This window comes from Nomascus leucogenys, chromosome 8, assembly GCF_006542625.1.
Source record: "Nomascus leucogenys isolate Asia chromosome 8, Asia_NLE_v1, whole genome shotgun sequence".
NCBI classification, from domain to species: domain Eukaryota; kingdom Metazoa; phylum Chordata; class Mammalia; order Primates; family Hylobatidae; genus Nomascus; species Nomascus leucogenys.
The window spans coordinates 36131471-36144084 of record NC_044388.1 but is presented as its reverse complement, the minus strand read 5'-3'; the positions used below and the strand labels follow the sequence as shown (position 1 = coordinate 36144084).

The following is a 12614-nucleotide window of genomic DNA, read 5'->3' as shown; positions in this document are numbered from 1 at the left end:
CAAAAGAAACTGGAGAATATTTTGAATATGGTTGTTGTTCTCTGAGAAGTCATCTGGCTCCTTCCCTCAAGGAGAGGCCACTTCCCTAACTCAATGTTCTCAGGAAAAAGTTAACCTTGGTAGCTCACCCATCAGCCGTTCATCATGCACGGCTCCCAGGTCACAATGAGGTCCAGCCAGCTGACCTGCAATGCATTCTCATTCCTGGAATGTTGACGTGTCCCTGGTAACAATTTCCATGGGTTCTCACGTCTTTTTATGTTGCCATTTAACAGAGTATTGAAAACTGCAAACTTTTCTGGAATTCTTACTGAAATTACTTTCATTTGGGGACATTATACTAATCCCATTATATAGCAGGCTCAAATTTCTAAAAGGGTCCTTGGGCACACGTACTACGAAATACCCACATGTATGCCTATCTTCTCTATCTATACTCACTCCTCGGGTGCCCTCATCCCATTTATGCTTTTACATGCCATCTCTATGCTGGTGGCGCACACATTTATTTCTAAAGTCCTGGCCTCAACATGTATATTTGACTGTCCACTCTACTTTTCTACTTGGTTTTCTAATATGTATCGCCTAACACAATCAAAACCAAGCTGTCAGTGCAGCAAACTTTAGCTCTGGTAATCTTTTCATTATTAGATTATAAATGATTTTTTAAAGTTCTTTTATCTGTATATATCACCAGCATCTGACTGAGAAATTGACTGTATTTTGGTTTCTTAGTCGTGGACTCATCAGGTATCCATCTCATCAAGGTATCTATCTTAGGGCTGTTTTGAAGATCTGGGCTTTTATGATCCCGTGGTAGATCTAAGGGAGTTTGTTTAAAACAAAAAAACACCAACAACAACAAAAGCAGATTTTCTGAGGCATGGTTGAAAATAGAAAAGGCTGCCGGGTATGGTGGCTCATGCCTCTAATCCCAGCACTTTAGGAGGCCGAGGCAGGCAGATTACCTGAGGTCAGGAGTTCAAGACCAGCCTGGCCAACGTGGGGAAACCCTGTCTCTACAAAACATACAAAAATTAACCCGGCATGATGGCACATGCCTGTAATCCCAGCTACTTGAGAGGCTGAGGCAGGAGAATCGCTTGAGCCTGGGAGGTGGAGGCTGCAGTGATCTGAGATCACACCACTGCACTCCAGCCTGGGTCACAGAGCAAGACTCTGTCTCAAAAAAAGAAAAGAAAAGAAAAGAAAATAGAGAATGCTTAAAGAGTCGACATGGGTTGTGGAGGTGGAAGGATGGGAGGAAAAATGGTGAGTTCCTCAAGGGGTGTACATGCCCCCAACACTTGGAGATAAACAAAATATATTTAACCACTTATATTAATTCTAAATATATATTTAAATATTAATATTAATTTCATTTAACATTGTAACAAACAATAAAAGTTCTAAGTATAATTTTAAATGGCTGTTCTGTATAGATCTAATACAATTTACCTTCATCATTTCCTGTTCAGTGGATATTTAACTTGTTTCTATTTTTCACAGTTATGAATGATGCTATATATTTTGTGGAAATCTGCATTTTGGATTATTTCCTTAGGATAGATTCTGAGAACTGGAAGTGCCAAATCAGACAATATTAACAGTTTGAGAGTTTTCAATATACACAAAGTGTCATACAAGCATGTAATTACAATTTAAACAAGTATGCTCAAGCATTAGACATTTGCTGTTTGATAACTGCATACTTAAAACAGTATATCATTGTTTTATTTTACATTCATCTGATTATTTTGTTGCCAGGGGACAAGGTCTCACTCTAGCACCCAGATTGTAGTGCAGTGGTGCAATCAGGGCTCACTGCAGCCTGGACCTCCCAGGCTTAGGCTGTTCTGCTGCCTCAGCCTCCTGAGCAGCTCAAACGATGGGGGTATGCCACCATGTAGTTTTTTATTTTTTTGTGGAAATGGGGTCTCGCTATTTTGACTACGCTGGTCACAAACTCCTGGGCTCAAGTGATCCTCCTGCCTCAGCTTCCCAAAGGGCTGGGATTACAGTCATGAGTCACCATTTGAGAGTAAAATTTTTAATGTTTCTTGGGTAATTCTCTGAATTGTTCACAACTTTTTCTCTTTTACTGAACTTGAGTCTCAATATATTTTTATTGATTTGTGTGATTTATTTATATACTAAACATGATATTCCCTTAGAGAGCTGTTAAAAATACTTTCCTTCTTTGTTATTGGTTTTTTACTTTGTATTGTTTTGTTTTCAATTTTTAAGTCAAAACAACTTTTTAAATTTTCTTTAGGTAAGAAATCAAATCAACCAGTCTTCTCTTTCATTGCCTTTGGGCTAAATATCCTGTCCAATCTCTGGATCAGAAGACTATTCATTTTTATTTACATTTTGTTGTTTTTAAATGCAGTCTTTTAATCTATCAGAAAATAGGTGAGCATTTAGTAAAATAATTCTAAACAGACTGTTTTCTAATTACTTTATAAGTAATCATTAAATAATCCTACCCTTTATTACTTATGTTAGTCATTTATCAGATATTACATTTTATTTGTATCAAATTCTTCTTAATTATCTATTTTTTACTTATCTGCCAGTACTCTACAAATATAATTGCTATGCTTTATAATAAGTAATAAATATTTTCAATACAATCCAGTAAGCTTGTTTCTGCCTCATTATACTTTTTCAGCATTTTCTTAATGTTGTTATATTTCACCTGTTTATTCTTCTAAGTGATACTAAAAAAAAAATTGGCAATTTCCAAAAGCAAAAAGAAATCCAATTTAATTTTTATAGTAATTACATTAAAACTTAGTTAATTTGGGAAGAATTGACATTTCCACATTAATCATGCTTCTCTTCAGAAACATTTCACATGTCTACATCATTCAAATTATTTTGTCTCTCAGATAAATTTCATCATTTTCTCCACAAAGATTCACAGGTTTCATTTTAGTGTTATTCATAGACATTTTCTCTTTTTTGTTGCTAATACAAACAATCTTTTTTTTATTGTAACTGCTAACTGGTTACTGCCACAGAAATTAGCCACAATAATTTTAACCACAAAAACTTAAGTATTAGCAAATGCTCATTCATGTAAAAGAGAACAACAATCTCTGTAAAATCCTCATTATGCATCTAACTTCAAGAGTTGTAATTTTCTGGTGAATCCTCTAAAATAAACTTTATATGCCCCAAGGTAATTAAATAAGTTGATCTGTTCAATTATTTAAGCAATAAACTTTTGGGTAAAGTATACTACTTACTAAAATCACCATTATTAGTTAAAATGGTTGACCTGGGATCATAATTTTTGCCAATGATCAGATCATAGAGCCAGTTGTGTACTGAGATTTCTCCTAGTCTGTGATAATAAAGCCATGCAATCTGCATAAGGAAGAATGCTTAACTTTTTCTCCTCTCTAATGGGGACCTGCAGGGAAGAGGGCAGGTGTCCCCCTTGTTTGAAGGTGGTGCAGTCTCTAAGAGACATGTGCCATACAGAAGAAAGGCCAGAATGTGTCCTTTTTGTAAGGGCACATTTCCCATGAAAATGAATTAATCTGGGCAGACTGTCAATGACTGTCAGTGATTACATGTGACAGAATTTCAACTCAACCCAGCTTACGGCAAAAAAAAAAAGCAATTTATTTACTCGAATCACTGGGAAGCCCAACAGGAGACCAGGTACACTCAGGGTTTTCCTCTCCCTCATGGTTTCATCTGCCTCCTCATTTTTCCTTTTGGTTCTGCTTGTCTATGCTTCTTCCTTATTGGCTTCACTCTCCAGTGGAGATAAGTACAGTTTATCTCTAACGCTGAAACTCATGTGTCTTCCCACATATTTGCCATGTGTATTAATCTGTTCTCATGCTGCTAATAAAGATATACCCAAGACTGGGTAATTTATAAAAGAAAGAGGTTTAATGGACTCACAGTTTCACATGGCTGGAGAGGCCTCACAATCATGGCAGAAGGCAAAGGAGAAGCAAAGTCACGTCTTACATGGGAGCAGGCAAGAGGGCTTGTGCAGGGGAACTCCTATTTATAAAACCATCAGATCTTGTGAGACTTATTCACTACTAGGAGAACAGTATGAGGGAAACTGCCCCCATGATTCAATTATCTCCACCTGGCCCCACCCTTGACACGTGTGGATTATTACAATTCAAAGTGGTATTTGGGTGGGGACACAGCCAGACTATATTACCATGTACTTCTCATTTTCTCTGGTTAAGATATCATTAATACAATAGACTAATATGAAGTTCTGAACAATGTCCAGATAATCCAAGTCCCTTCAGACTGCATTACAACAGAGGGAAAGACAGCATAGTCCAGACGAAAGACCATAAATGCATACTGTGGTTCAATCCACAAAAATTAAAACTGGTTCTCAACTTTCTTCTTGATAATGAAAGAATACATTCACCATACTGATAGCTGTAGACCATTTATCCAACACTATGTTAATGTGTTCTAGGAAAAGTATATTCAGGCATTGCAACCACAAATGATGCTACTATGTGATTATATTTGTGGTAGTCCACCATCATCTACCAGAAATTATTTGGTTTTTGTAAGATTAAAACTGGTGAACTAAACGGAAATGTGATGGGATGACCACTTCTACCTTTTTTAAGTCTTTGCATAGAGGTGTTAATCTCTGGAATATACTTAGCTTGCAATATTTTTTTCATTTACTCTCTTGACCATGAAGTACGACAGTTTCTAAGGCTTCCAGGTGGCCTCTCCATATAACCTCTCCTAACCCAAAGGCCAAGAAACCAATATGAGAATGCTACCAACTTCCACATATGTCCATTCTAAGAAGACTTTTCTTCTTTTCTAATATAATCATTAAAGGCTACAAATTCCACTCTAAGCATTACATCTTACAATTTTGATGTTGTAGTTTTATTACCATTCCATTTGAAACATTTCCTAACTTGCCTTGTAATTTCATTTGAAAAGCATGGATTCCTTCGAAGTGTGCCCATTCTAATTAATTATTTTGGAAAAGGGGAAATGACTACTGAGTGGGTTTGTGGGTCCTTTTTGAGCTGGACTTGGCCAAGACTCCATTCATTACCTAGATCCCATATGCCATCATTCTGAGAGACATAATAATGCTTTTGGTCCCCAGATATCAGTGTCAACTTGGACCCTGTGTCCAAGAGTCTTCAAAATGTTGAGGTATTCTGCTTTACACAGGGTGGGGTTTTCCCAGTGCAGCACTACCTGAGTAAAGAGCCACCAGCTTTTTGGAAAAGAACTTGGAAACTAATTAATGCATACACCTGCATGGCACTTCTGCATGCTTCCTCACAGGAAAGACTTTCTCCTGCAGTCAGTGTCTGGGAAGTGACTCCATCCAAAAATTGGGCAAGAATAGTGACTTTTTTTTTTTTTTTTTTTTTTGAGACAGAGTCTCACTCTGTCACCCAGGCTGGAGTGCAGTGGCACGATCTCAGCTCACTGGAAGCTCTGCCTCCTGGGCTCAGGTCATTCTCCTGCCTCAGCCTCCCAAGTAGCTGAGACTACAGGCACACGCCACCATGCCCAGCTAATTTTTGTATTTTTAGTGGAGATGAGGTTTCACCATGTTGGCCAGGATGGTCTCAAATTCCTGACCTTGTGATCTGCCCACCTTGGCTTTCCAAAGTGCTAGAATTATAGGCATGAGCCACCGCGCCCAGCCCCTGATCATTCATCCTGATTTCTTTTGCTTATATATTAACAAATGAAGCAATACTCTTATCAACGGCCATATCTCTTTACTCTAGTAACATGATGTGCTATTAAACATTTCCATAACTTTCTGAAGTTCAAAGGCTGCCTGGCTACCATTCCAAACCCGCTACTTATTGAAAGGTGAAGCCATCTGGACTTCCTGGGTGGAGTAGGGACTTGGAAAACTTTTCTGTCTTACAAGGGGATTGTAAAATGCACCAATCAGAGCGCTGTAGCTAGCAAGAGGTTTGTAAAATGCACCCATCAGTGCTCTGTAAAAATGCACCAATCAACACTCTGTGGCTAGCTAGACGTTTGTAAAATGGACCAATCAGCAGGACATGGGCAAGGACAAATAACGGAATAAAAAGCTGGCCACCCCAGCCAGCAGTGGCCACCCCAGCCAGGCCACCAGCTCGGGTTCCCTTCCACGCTGTGGAAGTTTTGTTCTTTCGTCCTTCACAATAAATCTTGCTGCTGCTCACTCTTCGGGTCCATCCCATCTTTAACAGCTGTAACACTCACCACAAAGGTCCACAGATCCATTCTTGAAGTCAGCGAGACCACGAACCCACCGGAAGGAACCAACTCCAGACACATTATTACAATAATTTGCACCCATTTTGCTTTCAATGGGTAAGCAGTGCCACCTGGCCTCCATCACAAAGGACAGTTCTGTAGCAGCATCTCCTGCTATCAATTCCGACCTACAAAGCTCTCAACAGAGGCCATAGCTGATCCTGTGATGAATTCTGTGATCTGGACCTTGGATGAGTCTTCAGGGTTGTCCCAGATTAAGGCAAGTTGGCCATGCCTTTGTACCCCTGAATTGACCAGTCATTGACTGCAGACTGCACAAACATCCCCAGGAGAAAGTGTAACTTTCGGTGGAGCAGCTCCCTTCAGCCCACAACTCCCAGAAAGAGAGGGAGCTGGGGGCTGTGACCAGCCAGCATTCCCAGCAGCTGGGAAAATGAGGGCCTTGGTACAGAAGCAGGGGATCTGAAACGGCATGCCAGCATTCACGACAGCGGCATACATTTGAGGAACGGTCAAAAAAAAAAAAAATATATATATAAATATATATATATATATATAGTTCTTTAGAGAGTAGGAGAACAGAGAAATGCCTTTTTTTAAAAGAAAAATTGAATTACACTCTAGCTCAAGCCAGCTGAAGCCATTTCCACAGAGTTAACAAATAAATTCAGGAGATTAGGCACATAGTTCTGAAGTAGTCATTTAATAACTCCCAAGGCAGGAAACTTTCTGTGATATTGTGATTTCCTCTAAGTTCCAAATTTCAGAAGTGATACATGTCTTTTTGTAGGTTGAGATGACTGATAGTGGGGGGGACCCTTGGTAGCCTCGGGATGAGGGTTGATTGCCAGGGGAGCCAACCAAGTGATTGGAGGGTTGGAACTTTCAGCCCCACCCCCTTACTCCCTGGGAGAGGAGAGGGGCTGAAGGTTGAGTTGATCGCCAATCGCCAATGATTTATCAACCATGCCTATGCAATGAAGCCTCCATCAAAACCCAAAAGGGCAGGGCCAGGAGAGCTTCTGGGTTGCTGAACATATCCATATTCCGGAACAGTGGTGCACCCCAGCTCCACGGGGACAGAAGCTCCTGTGTTCTAGACCTTCTGAACCTCTCCTATGTATCCCTTCATCTGGCTGTCCCTTTAAAATATCCTTTGTAATGAATCAGCAATAGTAAGTAGAGTGTTTCCCTGAGTTTTAAGCCACTCTAGCAAGTGTAAATCCGAGGAAGGGGTGATGGGAACCTCCAATTTATAGTTAGTTGTCAGAATTTGCAATTGGCATCAGAAGTGGGAGGCAGACTTGTGGGACAGATCCCTTAACCTGTGGTTTCTGACTCTCTAGGTAGATAGTGTCAGAGCTGAATTACATTGTAGGACACTCAGTGTCAGAAAATCAGTTGGTGTGGAAGAAAAACCCGACACATCCAGCTCTGTGTTGAGTGTGACAGTAGCAAAAACAATCTAGTTTCTCCTATCTCCAGGACCTTTTCTGGGTACATTCTTTCACTTCAGCTTTATGAAGAACTAGGGTATTTGGATTGCACACTGGTGCCCTAAAAGTCCAAAGATGTCCACAGATGTATTTTGATTGGCACACAGAGTATTTTCTAAAAATTTAATTTGATGCAGTTAAAATCAGTAAATCTTTAAAATATGATTGTTGATTTCTCTTGAAAAATGGCAGCTCTAGGAACACTGGTCCAACAAGAGTACATTTTGAGGAGTAGGCTGCCCTCTCCCCAGTGTTATACTCAATGGCCAGCACCCAGCCAAGCTGGCCAGTCCCTGCTGGTGAAAGCTCTTTTGATTGCCCAAGGCATAACAGATCGGAGTTGGCAGAGGTTCAGGCTGCAGTGAGTTTGTACCACTGAGCAGCCAAGAGCCTGGAGTATATTTTTTTATTTCCTAGGCTTGCAAAGCATCCCTAATAGAATTTGCAAACACTTAGATCCATTTAATTCTTTAAAACCTCTAATCTCTAAAGGCCAACCATGTAAACAGACAGAGGCTGAGACAACATGCCAAGGTTAAAAGAGAACTGATCACATTTTTGGACAGTCCACAATATCCTCCTTTAAATGTAGTAATAAACAGAAATTATGCTGTATCCCATAACGCTGGCTTCTGGGCCAGATTTTTTTTTAATTTCCCCCAAATTATCTCCCACTCTACCATTTAGTATTAAAAGATATTTTGTAAGAACTTTTCCATTTTAAATATGAGCATCTTCATGAAACGAGGAGTAAGACAATCCTCCTGCTCAAAAGAAGGTTGTCACTGGACACAAAGCATGCTATGGCATTCAGATTCCTGAGATTCATAACTGTGTTGCATAATATGTACAGTTGACCAACGAATTCTGAGTGACTGTGTACTCAGACAGCAAGCACCACCAAAAGGAAATTTAAACATTAAGAGCAATCATACCTAAACGACGGGGTAACCAAGTAAGAAATGGCATGCACAGATTACCATCATTTAAGACTGGGATTGGGACGCAGCCTCCTTAATGTGAACAGGGAAAATTGTGGTTACTTTTATTTCTAACAAAGTCCGTTGGGTTTTCTTCCTTCATCACAGAGAGGGTCAAAGTTCAAAACCTTGACCATGGTCTGAAAAACAAATCTCTTGAAATGAATAGCACTCAAAAAACAAACAGTGGTTCACGCCTGCAATCCAAAACTTTAGGAGGCCAAGGTGGGAGGATCGTTTGAGACCAGAAGTTTGAGATCAGCCAGGCAAACATAATCAGACCCCCGTCTCTACAAAAAATTTAAAAAATCAGCGGTGCATGGTGGTGCATGCCTGTAGTCCTAGCTACTGGGAAGACTAAGACAAGAGGATTGCTTGAGCCCAGGAGTTCAAGGCTACAGTGAGCTATGACTGCACCACTGCACTCCTGGCTGGGTGACAAAGTGAGACCCTGTCTCTAAAAATAAATAAATAAAAATAAAAGAAAAAATAAAAACAAGCCATCAGGATCTTTATATACAAACCCCAAATGGTGACTAGTAAAGTCTTCCTCCTAGGGTTCAGGTAGGTGTTTCCTAATAACCCTGTTTCTTTGGTAATAATGGATTTGGCTGATGCAAGCAGAACAAGGAGAAAGATGATGTGATGCCCTGGGAAAACCAGGAAGGATCCCGACATTGGACACTTTCCAATGCTAAGATGAACCCATCTCACTGCAGTCTTGTGGGAATGAGGTAATCAAAATTATGCTATGGCCTATTATGCATAGAATGATGAACAGATGTTTTTGATCTCCTCGGAGGAGCCAGCACATAGGAAAGCGCACACACAGCATGCAGTCACGTTTCTGCAGCCTTAATGTGCATCAGCATCACCCACGGAGTCCGTCTTTCAGGGTGGGGCCCAGGAATTCACATTTTTTGGCAAATAGCATAGGTGACTCAAATAGAGGTGGTCTGTGGACCCTGTTTGCATAAACCTTGCATATAAGTGAACCAGAAAGAACTTTCTAGAAATTGGGAGCTAAATCTCTAGAGCTTTCCTAGTGACCGGCACAGTGTCTGGAAAGCAGAGGAAGGGGAGTTGAGACAAAGTGGCTTGTTTTTTTGAGACAGGGTCTGGCTCTGTTGCTCAGGCTGGAGTGCAGTGGCACCATCACGGCTCACTGCAGCCTTGAACTCCCTAGCCAAAGCGATCCTCCTGCTTTGACCTCCCAAAGCAGTGGGATTACAGGTGTGAGTCACCACACCCAGCCTCAAAGTAGCTCTTTTTTTAGAATAAAACCTGATTGGCTACATCAGCAGGAGGCTAAGAAGTAAAAATTACAGTAGAAAGAGGTCTAGAGTAAGAATAATGTTGTTGGAGTTCTTGTCTCCCATCAACTCTGACAGAGTAAACTTCAACAAATCATGTTACTATTTGTGTTTCTTTGGACATGATTTTCTACATGAATAAAATGAGATTGGCCTACAATATTTAGGTGCCCCATCTTTATTTTCTATTTCTTCCTAACAAATTACCACAAAATTAATGGCTTGTGTATTAGTCCATTCTCATACTGCTAGTAAAGACATACCAAAGACTGGGTAATTTATAACGAAAAAGAGGTTTAATGGACTCATAGTTCCACATGGCTGAGGAGGCCTCACAATCATGGCAGAAGGCAAAGCAGGAGCAAAGGCATGTCCTACATGGCGGCAGGCAAGAGAGCGTGTGCAGGGGAACTGCCCTTTATAAAACCATCAGATCTCATGAGACTTATTCACTATCACAAGAACAAGACAGCAAAATCCACCCCCATGATTCAGTTACCTCCCACAGGGTCCCTCCCATGACATGTGGGGACTATGGAGCTACAATTCAATATGAGATTTGGGTGGGGACACGGCCAAACCATATCACCTTGAAACAGCAAAAGTGTATTATTTCACAGATTCCTGTGGCCAGAAGTCTGGGATTGGCAAGGCTGGGTTATCTACTCAGAGTCTCACTGAGCTGAAATCAAGGTGTCAGCCTGGGCTGCCAACCTGAATTCTAATCTAGAGTTCAGGGTCTTCTTCTGTTATGAACTGAATTGTGCTCCCCCAAAACCCATACATTGAAACCCCAGCTCCCAACGTAACTTTTATTTGGAGGTAGGACCTATAACGAAAAGGACTGGTGTTCTTATATGAAGAGGCGGTGGCCAAATGTGATGGCTGATGTCTGTAATCCCAGCACTTTGGGAGGCTGAGGCAGGAGGATCACTTGAGGCCAGGAGGAGTTTGAGGTTACAGTGACCTATGATCGCACCACTACACTCCAGCCTGGGTGACAGAGTGAGACTCTGTCTCTAAATAAAATATAAACATTAATACTTTTTAGAAATAAAAATAAAAAGAGGAGGTGATACCAAAAATAATCTCTCCCCCTTCACTCCCACATGCTGCATGCAGAGGAAAGGCTGCAGGAGGGCATAGCGAGACAGTGTCTGACTGCAAACCAGGAAGAGAAGCCTCACCAGAAATCAACACTGCCAGCACCTTGATTTTGTACTTCCAGCCTCCAGAACTGTGAATAAACAAATTCCTGTTGTCTAGGCCACCCAGTCTATGGTATCTTGTTATGGAATCCCAAGTGGACTAATACATCTTTGAAGCTCACATGGTTGTGGCATAATTCAGTTCCTCGTGGCTGTAAGACTGAGGTTCTGTTTCTGTGCTGGCTGTCAGCCAGGAGCTGCCCTCAACCCCTAGAAGGTGCCTACATTCCTCACCAGGGTCCCTTGCATCTTCAAGTCAGCAATGGAGAAATTCCTACACACTGAATCCTCTTGGTGCTTTGCAACTTTGTCTTCCTCTGTCTCTGACCTCTATATCTTGATCTAGATCTAGATTTAAAAAGCTCATGTGGTTAGGTAAGTCTCACTCTGATAATCTGTCCACTTTAAGGTCAGCTGATATGGGATCTTAATTACATCTGGACATATCTACATATCTCCCTAAGCAGTCCATACATTCATGTTTAATTAAACAATGGGGAAGAGGTGTGGGTGCACCAGGGTGCAGGAATCTTGGGGGCCATGTTAGAATTCTGCCTACCATATACCTTCCAAAAAAATCAGCTAAGCTCTAATATTGTATAGTTTTATAATGTAAAGAAATTTCCTTTTTTTATTTCATTTATAATGTCATATTTCTAGCAAATCTGGACATACTATACAGTACCATTGTAAAGTTTCTAATCTTATGTTTTTCTCCTCAAAAAAATAACATCTGTGGTCATTGGCTTTTCTAAAATTTTTTATTTTGTATTTTCGTGGGTAACATAGGTATATATATTTATGGGGTACATGAGATGTTTTGATACAGGCATGCAATGTGAAATAAACACATCATGAAGAATGGGGCATCCATCCCCTCAAGCATTTACCCTTTGAGTTGCAAATAATCCCATTACACTCTTTAGGTTATTTTTAAATGTATAGCTATTATTCACTATAGTCACCCTGATGTGCTATCAAATAGTAGGTCTTATTCATTCTTTCTAATTTTTTGTACCCATTAACCATTCCCACCTCCTGAACAGCCCTTATTATCCTTCTAGCCTCTGGTAACTATCCTTCTACTTTCTATATCCACAAGTTCAACTGTTCTGATTTTCAGATCCCACAAATAAATGAGAACATGCGACATTTGTCTTTCTGTGCCTGACTTATTTCACTTAATGATTTCCAGTTCTATCCATGTTGTTGCAAATGACTGGATCTCATTCATTTTTTATGCCTGAATAGTACTCCATTGTGTATATGTATCACATTTTCTTTATCCACACATCTGTTGATGGACACTTAGGTTGCTTCCAAATCTTAGCTATTGCTTTTTTATTAAAGAGGTTA

The 12614-nt window shown here is 40.4% G+C and overlaps 1 pseudogene; it reads left to right on the top strand.

The window, feature by feature from the left end:
- Positions 1-1236: 1236 nt before the first annotated feature.
- LOC100597000 overlaps positions 1237-12614 on the top strand; it is a 52428-nt pseudogene continuing 41050 nt past the window's right edge.